The sequence below is a fragment of the Larus michahellis genome, chromosome 21 (genome assembly GCF_964199755.1).
Source record: "Larus michahellis chromosome 21, bLarMic1.1, whole genome shotgun sequence".
Classification (NCBI taxonomy): Eukaryota; Metazoa; Chordata; class Aves; order Charadriiformes; family Laridae; genus Larus; species Larus michahellis.
Window position 1 is genome coordinate 7,909,451 of NC_133916.1, and position 20,808 is coordinate 7,930,258.

At 40.0% G+C, this 20,808-nt stretch overlaps 1 long non-coding RNA gene across 1 annotated transcript in view; it reads left to right on the plus strand.

Moving 5' to 3' along the window:
• LOC141733732 (uncharacterized) overlaps positions 1–20,808 on the plus strand; it is a 141,687-nt gene that overhangs the window by 43,366 nt on the left and 77,513 nt on the right. The window lies entirely within an intron of this gene.

Genomic DNA, 20,808 nt, shown 5'->3' on the forward strand with positions numbered 1-20,808 from the left:
TATACAAAACCATATTAAGCTCCCAGGATGATGTCACCGGCAGGCACTGGGGAAGTCCCAGGACTCAGCGACAGGTGGGAACTGGATTCCACAGATGGAGTCAGGAACCCACGGATCGGGATCAAAGGCAGATGCACAGGGTCCTCCTCGGACGTCAGCCATTGAAGGAAGAGAGATGACCCTTTGATCCCTCAGCTTTTATACTGAGCATGGGGCAAATGGGATGGAATACCCCTGTTGGACAATTTTTGGTCACCTGTGCTGTGCGCTCCTCCCCGCAGCTGGGACCTCTCTACACTTTTCTGCTTCTGACCCTCCAACAGGGCAAATAACGAAATTAGCTGACCTTGGTTGATATAGCAATAAGTATAAGCAAGAGCCTTTCTGCACACCATTCCTTGTCACAAACTGTCTTATCACTCTGAATGAACCATTTTAGACACAACATGCTGTTAATTTCAGAGAGTTAGAAGAGGCCTAGCTAAGAGGTAAAAATTACCGAACAGAAAGTGGGTTCTGTTTTACCTCAAACCAGGACACAGCCACAGGTGTTGGGTGTAGAATCATAGAATGGTTTGGGCTGGAAGGGACCTTAAAGATCATCTAGTTCCAACCCTCCTGCCATGAGCAAGGATAAAAGTATGTTCCCTTAACTCATCCCAATGTGTAAAGTACTGGTTAATCCTTACTATGTTCTTGCATTATTGTATTGTTTTATTGCATTACTGTATTACTGCACAGCTCATTGCGTCTGCTTAGAAAAGGGAGCTTATCTTTTAAGATTGCATAGTGTTTACTCTAGGGCAGCTTTCTATGTCTAGAGTAAGAAGGAATTCCCTTCCTTCTGCTGAGTGGAGTTTTTGCAAGTATATTTTACTTTTTTTATCTATCTATATCTATCTATTTCTTTTTAAGGCAAATAACATGACTTGCGGTTAGTGGTGAACTTTCTCCTTCCTTAGTATTTTTGGGTGGAATAGAGAACAGAAATGAAGGTTTACTGTAATTCTGGGGCACTGAGTTGGGCTAATGATTTTGTTCTTTAGCTTAAATTAGATTGTTTCCAAGACAATCCTTTTAACTGTATTTAAGCCACTAATACCACAGTTTCTTCTGGGCTTCCTGTGCTTCTGCGTGTGTGGCCTGCTGCCTTCTATAGTCAGGATCTTTCTTAGAAAAACAGCTGAAATTGGCACCAGAGAAGGCATAGTATATAGAAAGAAGACGAGAAATGAGGAAGAATAACAGAACAATGGATAATAAGTATTAGCCTGAAAAAAAGGGCTGGGTTGCACATGCAGCTGTGAGATGATTTAGACAGAGAGGAAGGAACCTAGAGTAAAAGCTTCTTTAGACGATAAAAGACATAAACAGTACTTTCCTGAGCTCTTAATAAAAACATATAAGTCTCTCTAGTTGCTGAGGTCAAACATGGAGGAGATTGACTATGTAGAGAAGGAGCCTTAGGATGCCTGGAGCTGTCAGCTTTCAATTAAATTACAGAATAGTGTTCTATTGTTTGAACATGGAAAAACATGCATAAAGAAAGCCTACTGACAACATCATGTGACAACATATGACTTAATTTGGACAAGAGGTAATTAAAAAAATTGTGCATAGACAGAGTTGGTAGCTGGTTTCAAAATTTTATCCTGTTATTGAAAAAATAGCATTTCAGATTTTATGTATGGTATTGTTTCTTTAAGCTGTGTAGCTGAAGAAAATAAGACAAATGTGAGCAAAGATCTGTGACAAGTTACTGTAAAGTCAGTCTTTTTCCTTCAGTGTTTTCAGTAAAATAACCTGCATCAGTTACTTGTGCTTCTTAGTGCATAGAAGAATGTATCAAGTGAAGTTATTGGGTAAACGGCAATGAATCTTGTGTTGGCCATTATTTTCTTCATCATAACTTGGATAACGTAATGGAAACTCCATAAGCAATTTATAAATGACAGCAAGCAGCAAAAAGCTGCCATAATGGAGGAAGACAGAACTAGAATTATAAATGACTGACAGATTAGAGAAAACGTCTAAGAGAGTAGCTATAACTTAATAATAACATAAAAGATCATGAATTTGTGTAGGAATAAGCATCATCACACATGTGGCATTGGAGGAAAATGGCCAGGTATGGTTTGTAGTAAAGAATTTGGGAGATGCTGCAAACTGCAAGCTGAGCAGAAAACGCTATAGGGAAGGAGGCAAACATACTGATTATTATGGTCAGATCACAGTTGGTGAGATTAACATAACAATCAGCACTCTCACAGCCTGTTCTGGGTTCTCCTCCCCAAGAAGGGTGGGCACCACTAGAGGACAATCCAGACCAACTTTCAGCTCTCTTATCCCTGTTTGAGTTGTAAATATGAGATAATTCCAGGCTATCTTCTGCAGATGTCCTACATATGTCTCAGGTCTTCGCACTGTGAACTCTGTGAACAAATACTGCAGAGAATAATATTAAAGTGCAGCCCAGATGAGGTAGTATCAGGCTCAGAATATAGACAAAAAAATACGCAAGTCACAAAAGCAGGACGAATACAGAAGCTTGCCTCTTCATAGCATTGTGATCAGAATACTGCTTTCTGTATTTAGCTGTCTTGTTTTGATTGCTCAGAAATGTAGGAAGTCTAAATCCATTTCCTTGATTCTTACAATTAGCAATTGAAGGCCTTTTTATAGGTCTCTTCTGCATTTCCAGGCTAGGTACATAACTTTTCATGGGTGCTTATAGAAGGTGGCGATTCAGAATACCTTTGAAAATTATTGTCTGCGGTGCTGTTCAAAAGATGTTTGAAATCACAAGGTTTCTCTTGCTTCTGATGTGGGCTTATATCCGGTTTTCTTTCATGACTTTCACAGGTCCTTCAGAATTAAGCAATTCTGGCTATTCTGCTGGAATTGAGATGTTATGGGAGAGTCACTGTTCCCAAATCACCAATTTGTCTTTACGCCCACGTTTATGTTGTGTGTTATGTGCCTGCCTCTTGTATACTTCACAGGCCTGCCCTGTTGCAAATAGTTGAGTAGATATATACCGGTCTTTTTTCTGACTCAGTATGCTGTATTAGTGCTTTTAAGGTAAAGATGATTTTTCTTTTAGTGGTGAAAATGGGATTATCCACAAGCCTTTCCTGACCTGACTACACAACTGATGACTGCCAGCTTCTCTTCATCCTGCACAGGGAAGGACACGGATATCCCATCAAAACAATGCTTATTACTGAACATTTTGAATTCTTCTTTTCTGAGCAGTAACTTGGGCATCGGGTTTTGGTGACTCTGTAGTGAATTCTGCACAGAGTTCAGATACCCAAGGTACTCTTGGTGCTGTATTATCGGTGAAACTGCTGACTAACATTTAAATATGTATTGTATCCTATCTGATAAACCTGACAATTTGCAGCTTCCCTATAATGACACTTTGTGTAGCAAATATTTTTAAAGCAGTATCATCTGTTTTGTACATTTTGTTTCTTTCAGGATAACAAAACCCTCCCATGTTTGCAGAGGTCTGGGCTCTTTGCTCTTTGCAAGAGTTGCAAACTATTTACTAAGGATATAGCCTCCAGTGTGGGCAGAGGTACAGTAAAAAGAACCATACGACTGAATTAAGATCCTCCAAGGAGGAAAATGTCTGGAAGCAGCTCAGGTCTCTGCACTGAGTTGTTAAAGTTGAACTTCCAAGTTTCTAATCAAAAGCTGAAACCAGATGGAAGTAAAATGTGAAGAGTAATATGAAAAATATGTTGCAGAGAAGATCAAATGGAAGAAAAAAAATGAAAATGTTCTCAATTGACTGCAGTATTCCTTCAGAAGCAGCTTTATAGGAGAGTAACCCTGTTCATACTTCACCTTTTTTTCGTCTCTAGGTGTACACAGGTGAAACAAAGTAGGGCCTTGTGGAGCCAGGGTATGCATTGCAACATTGCTCATGCCAGCACCGAATTGCTCAGGTTTTCTGTGTTACCAAATTAGATTTAGGAAACTAACAGGCATCCTGTGATCTCTGAAGGCTCTCTTTGTAGTATCCATCTGAAAAGACAAAAAAATTGAAAGCGTCTCCTCTGCTGGTAAAATTTTTTTCTAATTTCTTTTACTTTGAGGCAGTAGGATGACTTCTGTACCCTCTGAAGGGCAAGGGTTAGAAGGATTTGAAGCCTCATGATCCAAAGATCCAACAATTCAAGATGGAGAAGGGAAAATAAATAATTAAGTCACTCTAACAAGCAAGATGTGTCCTTATTCAGAGAACAGGAATACCATTCTTTCCTTCTTTGGGGAATACATGAACAGAAAAATGAACCGGGAGACAATAACATAAGCGTGTTGTCCAAGTATTCCAAAAAATAACTTGAGACTTGTGCAGATGCCAAGTCTAACTTTGGCTGATTCTCTTTTAGGAATTTTGTAGAGCAATTTTCTGAATTCTATTAATATAACAAGCAAATACACTTTAGATGCTCTGGGTCTACATTGTGGGAAGTAAAGGTGACTTCTTGGTAACTTTTCACAGGCCAAGAGCATGTATGCTTTTGAGATACAAACTTAAATGTTATACATAAATTAAGCGATGGTGAAATGTTAAGGGAAGGTAAAGGGGAATGAAAAGAACGGACAGCAAATGTATAACCAAATTTCAAATGTAAGAGTGATATAATGATAATATTTGGTATTTTTTTGGACTACATGCCACAGTAGTAGGCAGTAGCAAGTTTCTTTGCGGCCTCCACTTACAGCGTTCTGAGTTTTGTATAAGCTAGTGTTCTGCCACTGCTGGTATCGTAACAGCACACAGTAACGTGATCTGTGCTGGCAGCAATATGAACGGGGCCCACTGTTGTTTAAAATAAGAAAAGTTGCCCTGTCAGTTGAACAAAAACTGTAATTTGTTGATGACATAATAGAAGTTAGCATTGTTAACCTATCAAGTGATCCAGCTCAAGGTGGTCGACAGCGAAGTTATCAAAGGTATGACAGAATGTGGAGCCTATGATACATTCTGATAATGGTATGGGATACATGCAGTCCATGGTAATGGATAATTATGATGATATATTCTACATATACCAGCTGTGGCAAGAAAGATGGTGAGGGGTGATATGTGCTTGTCTCTTAGTTGATTGCTTTCTGTAACATTTTGCCTCCTGCTACAGGTTTGTGTCATGCAACTGAATGTACATTGCTGTGTCCTGCGTAATTCAGAAGGGACTGAACTCTTTCCACTGTTGAAGTGCACTTTTCTTTCCCAGGTGTGTGTTTCCCAGACTCCTGGTAGCGTTAGCATGTCCTCAAGCCCCAGTTCAATTCCAGAACCATAGCATTTTTGATCATAGTGCAATGAATAATACTGTATATAGAATGCTTTCACTCTAAGGCTGTTCAAGAAGACAAAGATTTGCCTGAACATCCATGACCTGTGAGTTCAGGAAGCTAATAAAATCTGTTACCCTGTGTTTTAGCCTATAACTTAATGAATACAAACTTGAGTTGTCTCTCAGTGAAGCTGTCTAATGAGGATGATGTAATAATGCAACTGCTAGCTAGAGTCTTTCTGTCTTGCTGCATTCCTCCTCTTTTTCACACATGCTGAGATTTGATGATAAAATTTTTCTGCTATTTTTCTCCTTCCTGGGAAAGCATAGGAAGTATTTCTTTATTGAGTGGCAAGATACATGCTATTGATTAGGTTTTTCAGATCTGGTAGATCTCACAACCATAGGGATTTTAGTGTGTTTTGTTTGGGGTTTAAATTGTATCCAGATCTTTACCAGCTATTGAGTAAGTATGCATACTGGCCTTTCTTCTCCTGTAAGCATCCAGTTTTGGCCATTGTTGGAAACAGGGTGCTGAAATAGCAGACCTTTGGTCTGACTTGAATATATGGTCTAAACATATTCTTAAAAAGTGCACTGGAGCTACAGGCAGCATGGAATTTTCAGGGAAGACTCTTCTTTCAGTTAAATCAGATTTTCCCCTTTGTTTTCTTTCTGCTGTGCATATTATCTAACTTCAAGCAATTTTATCTCAGAAAAAGATCTTGTAATGGGGTTGAAGAGGTGGTGCGTTTGTGTCTCATGGTGCTCTGTTTATATAAAATGGGGCCTCAGTTGTGCAACTCCTGGAGTATGTTTGTGTGAATGGGTAAGATCAACTCTTGTTAGTATTTTGAGTGGGGCTTAGTTTCCAAAGGTGTATGGAACAGTCTTCTAGAATGATGAATACATTAAAACATACCTCTCTCTGAAAAAGGAAAAGAATTCTTTGATGCTCTGGAAATAGACTTCCATTCATGTTCCTGTCATCTAATATAGCAGAAATGAGATGCATTGGATGAGCCATAGTGGAACCAAGTGCCCCACTAAAGTCTCTTAAGTAGCCATTGAGGTTTAACTGCTTTACGCGTCACTTTTTATCCAGGAGTATAAAAATAGCCCATAGCAATATTGCTGAGTCATACTAACCAGCCTCAGGACTGCTTTGCAAGAATCCTCTCACTTCTTACGCCTTTGCACTTAAAAACATCGTCTGCTTCACAGAGACACTGTTTTCACAGCTGGCATGGTGTGCTACCGGGTTGGGTGTGTGTACCACCCCCCCGGGGTGTAGCTTGCTGCAGGGCTGGCAGTTTGGATGGGGTGGCCAATGTAGGAGGCTGAAATGTTTCATTCCTTGTTCGTTCACAGCTCCCTCAGTGTCTTATAAAAGGAAGAGTCTAAATAGAGGATTAGGTACTCTTACAGTAATACCAAAATCCTGTTTAGGTCCTAAAAACCGTAGAAATTGTTTTTGACAAGATTGAGAAGGTTTTTGGTTCCACTGCTGTTGGCTCAGAGGTCCTCTTATTTCTTCTCTCCTTTTTTTTTTTTCTTTTTTTTTTTTTTTCTAATCAAATGAACCATTCTGCCCATGGACCTTGAAGTTTAGCTCCTCCTTCCTGGACCAGGCTGTGCAACAAAAGGCACCACAGTTATCAGCTTCCCAGGTTGAGAAAAGTGGTCTCAGCTTTATGCTGCTATTGCTTCAAAATATGCCTCAGATAAAGTCGAAGCAGTTGTTTTGTAACGTAAGTTAATGTGATTTGTCATAAAGTAACACCCTGACATTCTGCTTATTCCATCACACTGAGAAAATAAATATAAGAAATTTCACATTGACCTCTGGCTTAGAAATGAAGTGACTTTAAACACCAAGAATAAACATAAAATGAAGGACGTACAGTTTAAGAACTAGTAAGTCATTGGTAAGTATTCTGGCTGTTTATCTTTTGCTGCTGATTAGTCTCTGGTTTACAACGGATCTTTTGTGCATTCACAACAAAGATGTGAATGAAAGTAACTACAACTACATCTAACAGCAATTTAATAGTAATAGTGAATTAGTTTTTGTAATGTTACCAGTGATCAGTAGCAGACAAGAAACTGTCTCCAGATGATTGCAATTTCTCACATCATCTACGTTCTAAACAGCTTTAGGTAACATTCCAGCAAACAGAGAGTATAAGAAAAGCAGGATAATGGTGTCACCGGAGTCAGAAAATATATTCATAGACATTCGTACAGCTATCTTGTGATAGTACGCAGTTTAATGAACTTGTAACAACATATTTCATTGTTTCTGAGTTGTGTCAATGTGCACGTATAGTAACTGCTATTCAGAGCACTCCTCTTTAGCAATAAGAGTAACAAAAATTGGTAAAACTCACTTGAAGTGAAGATGCAAGGCTATGCAGCTTGCGTAGTAGTCTTCAAGCAAATTGAAGGCAAAGGCAAAAATGCCTTAGAGAGGAGAAATGTCTTGAATGAGAAGTGTTACACAGATAACTTCATTGCCTTGAGCGGAATCTGTGCAAGTAGAAAGACTACAAACAACTCTAATACAAGAAGAAAGGGGAAACCAATAGAAAGGAACTGTTTTGGAAATGTTGATCCGAACTAGTTGGTGAGAAGAAATGAGTAGAGGCATAGGCTGGGTTTAAGTGTTGGAAATTGAGAAGGCAAAGGCTGTTACGGAGCTGAACTGTAGTTAAGGACATGGAGCTTCTGCATTTGCTGTCTCATTGGTTCTTGTTGACAGAAATATTTTCATAGAAGTGTTTTATCACTTTGCTTTGTGTCTGTTCACAGTGGAACAATTTGTGGCCTAAGCTGCTATCAGAGCTCAGTCTTTAAAATACTTGAGATGCTAAAGAAGCCATTGGTATTACCACAGAATTATAACTTGTGATGGATATAAACTCTCTGCCCCCGACCATTATGTGCTGTGTCGCTTCTGACTGCGCAGAAGGAGCTATGGTTGAATGTTAGTTGTTCCAGCATAACTCTGCAGTGAATGGGAAGCAAATCTGTAAGTAAAATGTGAGTACAAGCAGAAATGTTTGAGGAGGCAAAACTACTTAGATGGCAGACTGGCCACGACTGGCATCCAAAGCCAGCCACTCACTGAGTTCCATTTTTCCCTGGTAGTAGTGACCCTGTACTCTTGGTACTTCCCTGTGGTGGTTTTGATCCCAATGGTCTTGCTATTGATCTTTTATTTTTTCTTTCCTGTGGAAGCTGTATAGGGGAATAGTTCCTTCTCTCAACCTGCTGGTTATACTGTGGCTGGTGCAGCGTAGTAGAGGTGCTAAGACCGTTTTCCTGCTTCCAATTTCATGCTGTGCTTGTGCTTTCCAACTCCCAGTCCCCACATGCTTACCTCTCGTGTTTGATCACTGGATGAGTAGTAGTCTTTTTAGCTAAATATTTCGTAAGGACTCTCAAAACCTCAAATCTCGTGGGTCAGGGGGGAGAGTGTTTGGAGGAGAGGGTTAAGTGGTAGCTTCCTTTTCTAGTCTCCCAATGTACCTCCTTTCTTTTTCTGGTTGCCATTTCTGGACTGTCGTGATAGCTGAGGTATACAGAGCTGCACCAAATGGCTGGTGGTAGAGATGATGAGCGTGGCAGCACATTTGCTGGGTGCTCAGTTTTTTTGGCCTGAAATCTCTTTGGACCCTGTAAATAGGTCATTCGCTCTGAAGCATGCAATCATATTCTGTAACCTGACTTTCTGTTATGGGCAGACCACAGGCACATCTCTGAGGAGTGTTGTTTGGTGCAGTACTTTGTCTAAACTTTTTCCCACTGGATCTAATCCAGTCTGGGATCGCAACTGTCGTGAGAATGCAACAAATCATTCTGGGAAGTATCTAAATTTGCCCCTATTGGTCAAAGCAATGTTTATGCACAGCCAGAACCACATGACAGAGGAGAGGGTACTCTTGAACCCTGTTAGTAATATGTGCTAAAAAAATATCAGAGCTCCCAATTTTTTGTATGAGTAAACCACAAAACTACTGTTTGCTAGTTTGAACAACCCCTGATTTGAACATCATGGGAAAAGAGCCAGGAAAGCAACTGGAGTCAGCCCAGAAACATTTTTTATCCTTGCAGCCACTTTATTTATTAAAACAAGCAAACAGAAAAAACCCCATGAAACCTTTTTTCAAAAATGTACCTTTTCTTTGAAAAAAATATTTGAGGGCTTTACAATGATTGCTTGAGATTTGCTACCTACATGAAGACTGCCAGTAGGAAACTGTCAAACACAAAGTAAATGCTGTAAATGTACACATTTTTGCTCATTTTCAGTCCTGCTTCTGATCGGCATAAATTGTTGTTCATTTCCTGTATAGTAACTTCCTTAGATCTGTAAGATACCTGAAAATGATCAGCCTTGCAAAGAGGTATATTTAGCAGTTTTCCAGTGGAGTGAGTTGCAGAGCTCTCATACAATCAGGGCAAACGAGCAAGGAAGTCTACTATTTCCATGGGTTGCTCTGAACATGCTAGAGTGGTGTTTTTTTCTCCAACTGTAACTGATGCTCAAGTTGCAAAATACAGTAGTTAATACATACCTGACGAAAGATCTGAGGTACTTGGATGACAAGGCCCTGTCGGGCAGAGGGTGAAGCATGTTGGCAGCACTGGTGGTGCTGCAGCCTGTTCTGCGTGAGCTTTGGAGGGTAAAATGTGTGTTTGTTCCTCCATCACTACTTTATCATAAGCAGCTAAAACTGTGGCCTAGTTGTTCTTGCCTCCAACTGCCGTTTCAATTTAGCGTATTGACAGGGAATATCCTTTAGGTAAGGAACGATACCTGTTTTGAAGGCCCGGGTTGATTGACTGGGCCCCACTGTGTGTGGTCACCTGCCTGGGGACTGAGGTACAGCATTTTCTGTGCCTTGCTGATCAGGGTGACAGTTTGAGAAACAAACAGGCAGCAAAATAGAAAATGAAGACTTATAGGAATAGATGCAAAGTAGGTAAGTATTGTGAAAAATGGGCAAAAATAGAATGAGAGATGCTGCTCTTGAGGAGCATTTAAAAAAATAACATTAATAAGCTAGATGCTGAGCACGGAAGAACTTAGTGCATGAAAATAAAAGAGAAATAAGAATGGGATGGAGAAAATACACTAAAACAAAATGGAAACGAGGAAACGGCAAGGTAGCCTGTTTGACTTTAAGTTGTTAGCATCACCTGGGTGCTTAGTAGTACAGCTGTTCCCTAAATATGTCAGTATTATGAAAAAAGCAGCAGTTTGTAAGTGTAAGTTGCTGAGAAAGCAACAATATTAAATGTTTGTCAAATCACCTTTTATGCTCAAATGTAAGATCCTGTTAGAACTAATTAACAGAAAACCAGAATTTTTTGACTTGGCTTGCAGTGTGAGATCAGTGTCAAGACTGCTGCGAATGTATACTTTCTCTAAAGAACGCCTGGTTCTTATGAAGATAAGGAATAAACTCTTACAATAAGCATCATTTTTCAGCCTAGTGCTGAAGAAGCTAGGAGCAGTTCCAGTTTGCCAGATATCATTTATTAATTGGATTAAAGCCTATTTGCCCTTGTATAGCTTTGATGTTCAGAAATCAGTGTTTAAGTCTTGCTGCAGATGACAGCTGTATTGGAAGTCACTAATCACTGAATGACTCATCTGTTCACCTGCGTTAGACAAAGTTCAAGCAGTATGATAAAGTTGCAGATGACCTGAGTTTAGGGAAGATGGGATAAATATTACTTGTTTCAGTTTGTCCAAAATCCATTGTAGATAAGACAGTTTGTATGTTAAATTCTCCAAAGAAATGTCTGGTTATTTTTAAACAAATCAGAAAATTAGGACTTGTAATGTCTTTAAAACATTGATGAAATAGAGGGCAATTCAGTATTTCAAGTGCAAATATGAAGGAAATTTCTGGGTTGATGATAACGTAAGTTTCTGGGGAGACTATCTTCTAATTTCAGAAAGATGTAACTTAATTGGATGGAAAGTGGTGCATTTGTCAGTAGCGCAGAGCTAATACAGAAGTCTGCTACTCCTGGAATGTATGGCCTTAATTTTCATAGTGCCACTCTTCTCCCTGTGCTGGCTGTGGAAATTGTAATCAGAGTAACTGATTCAACTGAGGACACAGCAGAAAGCCTTTAACTTTTTTTCAGAAACTTTATCACCACAGTTCTTCTGGCTCTGGGGACTCTCTTACAGCATCAACTTGGAGAAAGCATGAAAACTTCAATAGGAGGTTGTCAAGTGCAAGTAAACCAAACATTTTTTTCCTCTTTCATATGTCAGGAATTAGTCGTTAATTGTAACAGTACCTTCAATGCATAGTAAGCTGCATTGTGTGTAGGTCACCACACTTACGTGGCAAGAAGTGGAGCAAGAAGGTTATATTGTCTGTTATAAATGGCTTTTCTGCCATTTATAGTAGCTAGTAGTCTTGTGGCAAAAAGTAGCTGCATGTTGTCTGGGTTTTGCCTGGTTTTTACAGTTCAGTGATACAGTTGTGTGTAGTAATACTGTAGTTGGCAAATAACTCTGCAAGAGATGCGTGTTAGATGGCTGCTGAAAATGGTGTTAGTGCCTAACTGTTCTGAATTTAGCTTGTCTGATAACTTGCTTCCGTCAGACATCTGAAAAGTTGTTTGCTTCAGAATACAATAGCCCTTGCAGAGTTTGTTGTGTTTGGCTTCAATGGTCTGCTTTGGGAGTGGACTTTGAAAGAGAACTTCAAGAACTCTTGTATTCCTAGAATGAGAGAACTGGACTTCCGTCATTAGTCAGTAAACAGTTCCAGTTTAGAACAGCACTTTCCCAGTAGATACTGCCTTTTCTATGTTACTAATCACCTAAATGTATTTCTAAGATACTAAGATCTTCTTTTTACCCTCCTTGTCTATTCTATTTTTATAGTCTTAGGAAACTAATGGAGGACAAGGGACTTCTCATATGTTTTTTGCATTCTGGTCACCTTTAGTTCTTCATCTTAATTAGTTACATACAGCTGTTCTGATTCAGAATATTTTTAACCGAAGCCTTTAGTTTTACTGCATGCTGAACAATATTTGTGGCTAAAACTTTTTATAATTGTTGTCAGTTGACATAAAAGCTATTGAAAAATTTGTAGAAAATCTGTCTCCTCAGTTTATTTACTACCTTAATAGAAAATAGTTTTTCATGACTTTCTGAAAAGTATTCTTAATTTTGTGTGGGAAAACAGAATAAAAACTTGGATCTTACAATTATAAGTTTGACATAGTGGACATTGTCTAATGAATTGTACACGCTCTTTCATTATTTACCTATTCAGCAGCTCTTTCCTATGTTCAGTACGCTCCACCCCACTTAATGTCATCCCACGGTGTCTAAAGACTTACACTGCATGTGTTTTCAGAAATTTAAATTCCGGTCTGTTTGAGGAAACTAGATCTGCAGCAAACATTTGCAGTTGGTGACATGAACACTTTTTTCCCCCTTCCCTTTTTTACTGTGCACCAAGTCAATACAAAATGAAAATGAATAGAGCTTGCATGTTACGCAACATATCAAACTGAATTTTGGAATTAGTACACAATTTAACTCCTAAATCAAGACAAGTTCAGTTTCATTTCGAACCTGCAATAAAAGTCTTGTTATTTATTGGTTAATAGGTCTCACAAGAGAATTCAGACTGTATACGTTCCTGCTTGCCTGCTACGGCTTAACTTGTTCTCAGAGTTGGATTCTGTGCAGTAGAACTGGAATCTAACCAAACCAAATGATTCACGAGAAAAAAGGAAAACGGAACAAAATCCCCAGAGGATGCATATGACCAGAAGCAACAGCGGATGTGCTTTTCATTGAGATGCTGAGAGCATCTGTGCTGTGTTCATCAGAGGCTAAAGGTATTACCTACGTTGAATGTTATTGTATAGCTTTCCAACTGTATGATTCATTTCTCAAATGATCATGCTTTGGATCACAAACCTAAGGGCAAGATCTTGCTAAATACCTAAAGCGGGGCCACTGTGTATGCTGGTTTATGTAAACAGAAGTGACACAAAAGAGACAATCTATGAGTCAATGCATTCAGTACAGGCTTGCCTTTTCTAGGCAGAAGGAGCCATCGCACAGCGGCTGAATTTAAGTATTAAGTGAAGCACCACTTTGCAGAGCAAGTAGGGTAGATTTTGTGCTCCAGTGGCTGGCTGGCATTATTTTATTTAAAGACCATGTGTGCCAAAAGCAATGGTTCAAAAGAAAAAGCCATACGCGTTTAAAACAGGAATCCGTTTACCTGATTTAGACATGGGCATTTTTGAGGGGGTTTTGTTTTCTTTTGGTGTAAAGCAAGAAAAATTTGTCCTCCAGAACAGTTTGGCAGAAGCACAATGGAACCAACCTCCTGCCCAGACACGGGTGACTTTAATTATAGTCAGATTGTAATGTCCCCATCACTTGGACAACAGGTACCAAAATGATGACTTTCCTGAACAAAGATGCACAGTAAAACTTTTCAGCTTCATCATTCCTCTTAATTTATTGGGGAGTTTAGGGAAGCACTCCAGAAACTATGAATTTCTGACTGCATGGGGAAGTATTTGGTGCTGTTTGACGTCTGGAAGGGCTCTAAGGAAATCTCAACACTAAGGAAGTGCTTACTAGGTTGATCATTGCAGGAACAGTTATTACTGGGAGGATAAGGGCAAAATACTTTATCTGATAATTTGAGGTCAGTGCCAAGCCAAAGGAACATCCATTTTTCTAACGAGATGTTGGCCCTGTCATGATTACCTTATGCTGTCTAAAACAACGGATACTGTCTCCTGGCCAGACTGGAAGTTGGATAATTCTTTCTTATATTTTCTTAGTTTCAAGCCTGCTTCCTGTGCCCAGGTGTTCTGCTGTTCCATATTTTGTTCCACTTTGGGCTGCGACATTGCGTTCCTTAGGTTTTGCTAGTTTCTTTTCACTTCATAAAGCAGCTTGATTGAAGGGTACTACTGAAGTGTCAATGTGCAATCTTCAGAGGTTATACAGACCAAGTGCTGGAGTTCAGGATTGCATATCAGGTCCAATGACTATTATATAATGCTAGAGATACCATATCAGAATAGCTTTTTTTGTAGGCATACAGAAGCTGACTGTTCTAGACCAACAAATTCCTCTAGAAGACAGAGAAAAGTGAAAATAGGATACACGGTGATGGCAAGCCCTAGGTTAATTCCCTGACAGTGGTTGTAATTGCTCTAATGAAAGGTGTTGCTTACTAAAGAAAAGCTGACAAGGGTGTGGCTTCTACAGCACTTCTCTTTAATTGCATGTTTAAATGAGGGATCAGATAATGAAGCAGCAGTGTCCTGTAAGGGATGAAAGGAAGCATATAGAGAACGCATGACTGTTATGTAACCTGGCTCTTTCTCTGTCAATGTCAAAATTTCCTGTCTGTATTGCAGTTGAAGTAAAAATAATCAAGGCGAGGCCCAATGAAGTATAACCTGATGGCAGGTCTGGGCATTAGAATGGGCTTTCTGGCGTTCCAGGCTTTTGGCATCAGCTCAGCAGTAGGAATGATTGTGAAACCAGTAGGATTTCAGACATGTGTCATTGTCCCCCCCAACAAAAACTACCACCAAACCAAAACTGTAATAACAGCAGTGACGAGAGGATGCGTCCCATGCTAGGTGATGGAAATTGATTATGGTCCACACTTTCTTCATCTTTCTAGAGAACGATCTGTTTCCCTCCAGGCAAAATTTAACCTGCACTCCTTAGTCAAACCAAATGAGCAGTAATGAAATTGTTGGTGTCATGCATGTGGCATTTGGCTAAAGGTGAAACCAAGTCTGGTCTGATTTACTTTTTAAATATAAGGATCTTGTTTTTCTTTCCTCAGAATTTAGAGAGATGCATTTGAGATTCTTGGAAGAATTGCATAGTCACTATTACAACAAATATGTCATTTTTCATAGCAGTCCCTCTAGTCAATCTTATTTTATATGAAGTAGCTTTCCTTTTTCTTGGCCATAATTGATGGGGACTCAACCACTTCCCTGGGCAGCCTGTTCCAATGCTTGACAACCCTTTTGATGAAGAAATCTTTCCTAATATCAAATCTAAACCTCGCCTGGTGCAACTTGAGGCTGTTTCCTCTTGTCCTATCTCTTGTGAGAAGAGATTGAACTCCACCTTGCTGCAGCCTCTTTTCAGGTAGTTGTAGAGCAATAAGGTCCACCCTCAGCCTTCTCTTATTCAGACTAAACTCCACTCCTCATAAGACTTGTTTTTTAGACCCCTCATCAGCTTCATTGCCCTTCTGTGGACATGCTCCGGCACCTCAATGTCTTTCTTGTAGGGAGGGGCCCAAAACTCAATACAGTATTTGAGGTGCAGACTCACCAGTGCTGAGTACAGAGGTACAATCACTTCCCTAGTCCTGTTGGCCACACTATTCCTGATACACGCCAGGATGCTATTGGCCTTCTTGGATACCTGGGCACACTGCTGGCTCATATTCAGCCAGCTGTTGACCAACACTCCCAGGTCCCTTTCTGCCGGGCAGCTTTCTAGCCACTCTTCCCCACTCTTCCCTGTAGCGCTGCATAGGGTTGTTGTGACCCAAGTGCTGGACCTGATACTTGGCCTTGTTGAACCTCACACCATTGGCCTTGGCCCATCGATCCACCCTGTCCAGATCCCTCTGTAGAGCCTTCCTACCCTCCAGCATATCAACGCTTCTGCACAGCTTGGTGTTGTCTGCAAACTGTCTGAGAGTGCCCTCGATGCCCTTATCCAGGTTGTTGATAAAGATATTAAAGAGAACTGGCCCCAATACTGAGCCTTGGGGAACTGGATTGAACTCTATTTACCACAGCCCTTTGGGCCCAGCCAGCCAGTTTTTAACCCGGCAAAGCATACGCCCATTCAAGCCATGAGCAGCCGGTTTCTCCAGGAGCATGCTGTGGGAAACAATGTCAAAAGCTTTACTAAAGTCTAGGTAGACAAAATCCACAGCCTTTCCCTCGTCCACTAAGCAGGTCACGTTGTCATAAAAGGAGATCAGGTTTGTCAAGCAGGACCTGCCTTTCATGAACCCATGCTGACTGGGCCTGATCGCCTGGTTGTCTTGTATGTGCCACGTGATGGTGCTCAAGAGGATCTGCTCCATACCCTTCCCTGGCACCAAGGTCAGACTGACAGGCCTGTATATTAATAAGTAAGGCTTTAAGAAGATATGAAGGCACTTCATCTTTAGGCAAGCAGTTGCTTGTCAAGCTCATATAAATAAAACTTGGTAGACTTAAACACTCACAACAGCATCCATCAGTGTGTAGCACTTGCTTCTAAAGAAGTAGAGAAGCCGTGGGTACCAGGGGCGCTCTTGAAAAATGAAGAGTACTGCAAGCTAGCAGTTACGTAGAACAAAACTGATTTGTAGAGATCCTTCCTCACAGCTCTTTCAATTGTTGTCACTTTATACGCATAAGCGCGTGGGGTTATCAAGTCCATTTCATTGCAGAACTGTCCATGCTGAACCGCAGTCTTGAATCAGCACATGTGTTAAAACTGCAGCTATTACAAAGGAAAGTAACTTACGAAGTATGGATGCTCGTGTCATTCCTTGGATACAGTGGAAATAACAGCAAAATAAGGTATTTTGGGTGCCTTTAACAGTGTTTCAACAGTGTAAGTTGAGATACGATGTCACCTGGCTCTTCAGTTCCTCATCCCTTCTCTTGCGGTTGTGGTATGTTTGATCATGTGAGATCTCATTCAGAATCCAGGAAGTTCCTGCTTAGCAGTAATCCTGTAATTGCTTTCCTCTTTCCTTAAAATCATGTAGGAAAAAATATTTCCACCTTTGCTCTACTGTATATACTCTTAGCATGATTTGCTATGATCGCATCAGTTTGATTTCTCCAGCAAATAAGTTTGTAACATACCGCCATCTCGTCTAAGCCACTGAGAGAAGGCACTGTTGAAAGCACTGTTTCTCTATCAGTAAACATAACACTGACATTACACTGGAACGTGTATCAAAATAAAAAAAGGAGAAGGGTATTTAAGCAAGGCACAATTGTACCTGACTTTGCAGCAATAGAGGATTGTGTACATTGGTAATAATGTGAGTTGCAGACAAAAAAATGGCAGACTACCACATGCTTGATTGGAGAAAAAGAAAGAAAAAAGCTAACCAAGGTAAAGAACAGTTTCTGAAAATATTTAGAAGCTGCAGACTTAACAAAACAAGTATGTTGACAGTTGTTATTGGCTGTCACAGCTTGCCAAACAGCAGCACTGAATCAATTTACATTAAGTATTTGGAAAACTACTTGCTTCGACATTGAAAATAGGTATTTCAAATTAGAATACAGGACTTTGCATTGCTGTTCGCGTTTAATCTGCATAATCTATCTATAAAAGTTCTGTCACTCTTATGTGTTGGTCTGATATTCCTCATGGGTGTACTTTCCAGAAGAGCAAACTGAAGACAGGTGGTTTTGTTCCCCTGTCTGTACTCCAGCCAGAAAGCATTGTGTACGACAACGTACTGTAACCTAATCATAGAATCATTTAGGTTGGAAAAGACCCTTGGGATCATCGAGTCCAACCATCATCTCCACTCTACAAAGTTCTCCCTTACACCATATCCCTTAACACCACATCTAAACGAGTCTTAAATGATGTAGAAGATCAAGTCAGTGCAACTGAGGAGATATCTCGGGTATCTCTAGCTGGATTTTTCTCTCTGGGGGGAAAAGAAATTAGCAACATCTCATCACTGAGTTAGTTTTCTAATTGAATCTTGATGTAGCCCTTTGTTTTTAAGATACCAGTTGTTGCCCAAGGAAGCAGAGAGCAGTCAGGATAGAGTGACAAGTGCACACACTGATTGACCTTCTGGAGACATTGCATTGTGATGTGGGAAACACTGGCTTTTGAGATGCCCTCTCAAGGTATTTGTGTAGAGGAGTTTTCCGTGACAGTTCACCTATCTCTGATGTAGGATGCTAAGAGATACTTTTTATTACGATTATCAGAAGGTCTTTATGAAAGGTGTCTTGTCGTTGGCTTCACTATGATTTGGAAGGCTAAGCCTCCAGAGTATCAACAGTGGTATCAAAAAAGCTCTCCTCTTGTTCTGTTTCTGATTTTATTAACCCTCCTATGCTGTAGACCAGTAGCATTTGTGAGGTGGACCCTTATTTTGCCATCTAAGCACACAGTTAATACAGAAGTTGAAATACGGCAATAATTATCTTTCTAAGAATGCCAGGTTTTTCCTATTTTATAATCATAAAACCTCACATTCTCATTAAATTAATTTCTTGAAATACTTCACCACTTCTCAGTAGATCATCAGTTACATCAACATGTCGCACAGGCATAACAATAACATCTGTGCAGGGAGAGCGACAATGTACACCCTTTAAAATTTAAGTTACAGGCTTGGGTTTGTAGCTGCAAGTCTGGAACTTTAGATGCTACAATTAACAGTGGGATCAAGATCAAGTGTGAATGCGTTAAACTGTCCTTTCACTCTTCCACCCTCCCTTTTGAGACCTATTTTATGAACAGGTAAGAAACGTCAGTCGTATAATAGGTCACTGTCACGAAGGATGAACCAGTAATCTAGTTTCAGTCTTGGGAGCACAAAATAAAAATCAGCTGAAGGGATAAACGTGGAATAGATCACATCAATATCTGCAAGTCTAAATGATGAATAGCTAAAAGGCTATTAATAGAAATTTTAATCAAAGTCCGGATCTATAACAGTAGTTCATAGAGGTTTTACTGCCAGCTGTTTGTCCCTCAGACTGGGTGCTATAGGTAGTAGTACCTTGTTCTTGGCAAGAATGTGCTTTAAGGTGTAGTCAGAGGAACTCATAAGTAGGCTGGATGTGGAAGGAATGTCAGCTCCCAAGACTGCTTTATGGAGTAAGTCGTCAGTTTCAGGACTCGTTGAAGAAATGCCAAGTCTTACACATGTTTGGAATTACCAAATGCATTCATGAGACACTTTGAATTGCAGTTTTGTTATGTCAGTGTTAAAATAATGGCAGTCTCCATAAACCTGAAAGTCCTGGATGAGTAGCAGCTTCATTTTTCCCTAGTCACATTGTGTCATGGACAGTAAAAGGCAGCTCTAAATCAGATTTCTTACTTTTATCCATTGCTTCAAGGCCACCAAAAAGCACAGAGGGGACTCTGCTCCAATGCCGCGTTTTTCTTTTCTTCAGAATACTGTGTGTTTCACTGCTCTCCCTTGGTCTCTCCTGTGATGACTGGCAGGTGGCTGCCAGTGCTGTTGTGTTCTGCTACTGTGTCAGAGCATCTGATGCCTACATGATTGCACTATAAGTATTCCTTAGTCTTCATTGCCTCCCCCTGCTCCAGAACAAGTCGTCATTATTTGGAGGACACAGGACAGTTAGGAGCCTGCCCTCTCCTTGACCTTTCAGATAAGTGACTATTCATGTAAATATTACAAATATGTTGTTCTGGAGAGAGAAAAACATTCTCACTGGAATACTGCTGTCCCACACCATAACCACCTACTAGAGGGGGCTGAAAAGTGGCATACCAGTGATTATCAGGAATGTCTCGGTGCCTTCCACTTCACACAGACTGGCACTATCCTGCCAGAAAGCGTCTTTTGCCTAGGTTTGGGTATTTCAACTGGTGCTCTTTTACCACAACACGTTTTCTCTAGAGATCTGCTGCTCTTCTTTGGTGTTTATGTGGAGGAAGCGTATGTCAGGTTCTGCTTTTTTCATTAAAGAAATAACTGTGCATGAGGGAAGGCAAGTGTGAAAGTGTGCCCTCTAGGATTTGGAAGAAATCAAGCTGAAAAACCTTAATGGTATTTGTTTTGAGAGAGTTTCTTCAATGGTTAACAGCTGCACTTCCAAAGGAAACAATGCGAGAAACAGCAGCCTTATTTAGTTTGCAATGACTGAAACACCCATCACAGGCCTCAGGCTGCACCATGTACTTTTAAGAGACCAGCGTTCCCCAAAGCACAGGAATTATGAGCATAGGGTTATTTTTGAGCTCCTTGCTAACACATAGCCTCAGCGACTGACTTTTTTTGTTTGTTGTTTTTTTTTTTTTTTTAAATTTTGTTCTGTCATGCGTGAAAAGACTTGCTACTATGTCAAGTCCCTGTTGCCACAATACTAGCTTGAGAGAATTTTCAAATTTTAATTATAATCCACATGAGCTTTTTTATTTATGTATATTGACGTTTTCAACACCATCACTGTAATATAGCACATAAATGATGAGTTGTAAAATATAATTTTAATGCAAAAATACGTACATCTAGATTCTACTCCTGTGCAGACAAATGTTCCAAAATAATTCATAATGGATTATTTTTGTGGTGAAAATAATTTGGCAATTTAAAATAATGCACTAAAGGTCTTACTTAGAAATTTATCTAGCAACATGAAGAACTGGTATTTCTCCCCGGAGTTCACTAAGGGATAATTAGTAAAAGTGGAA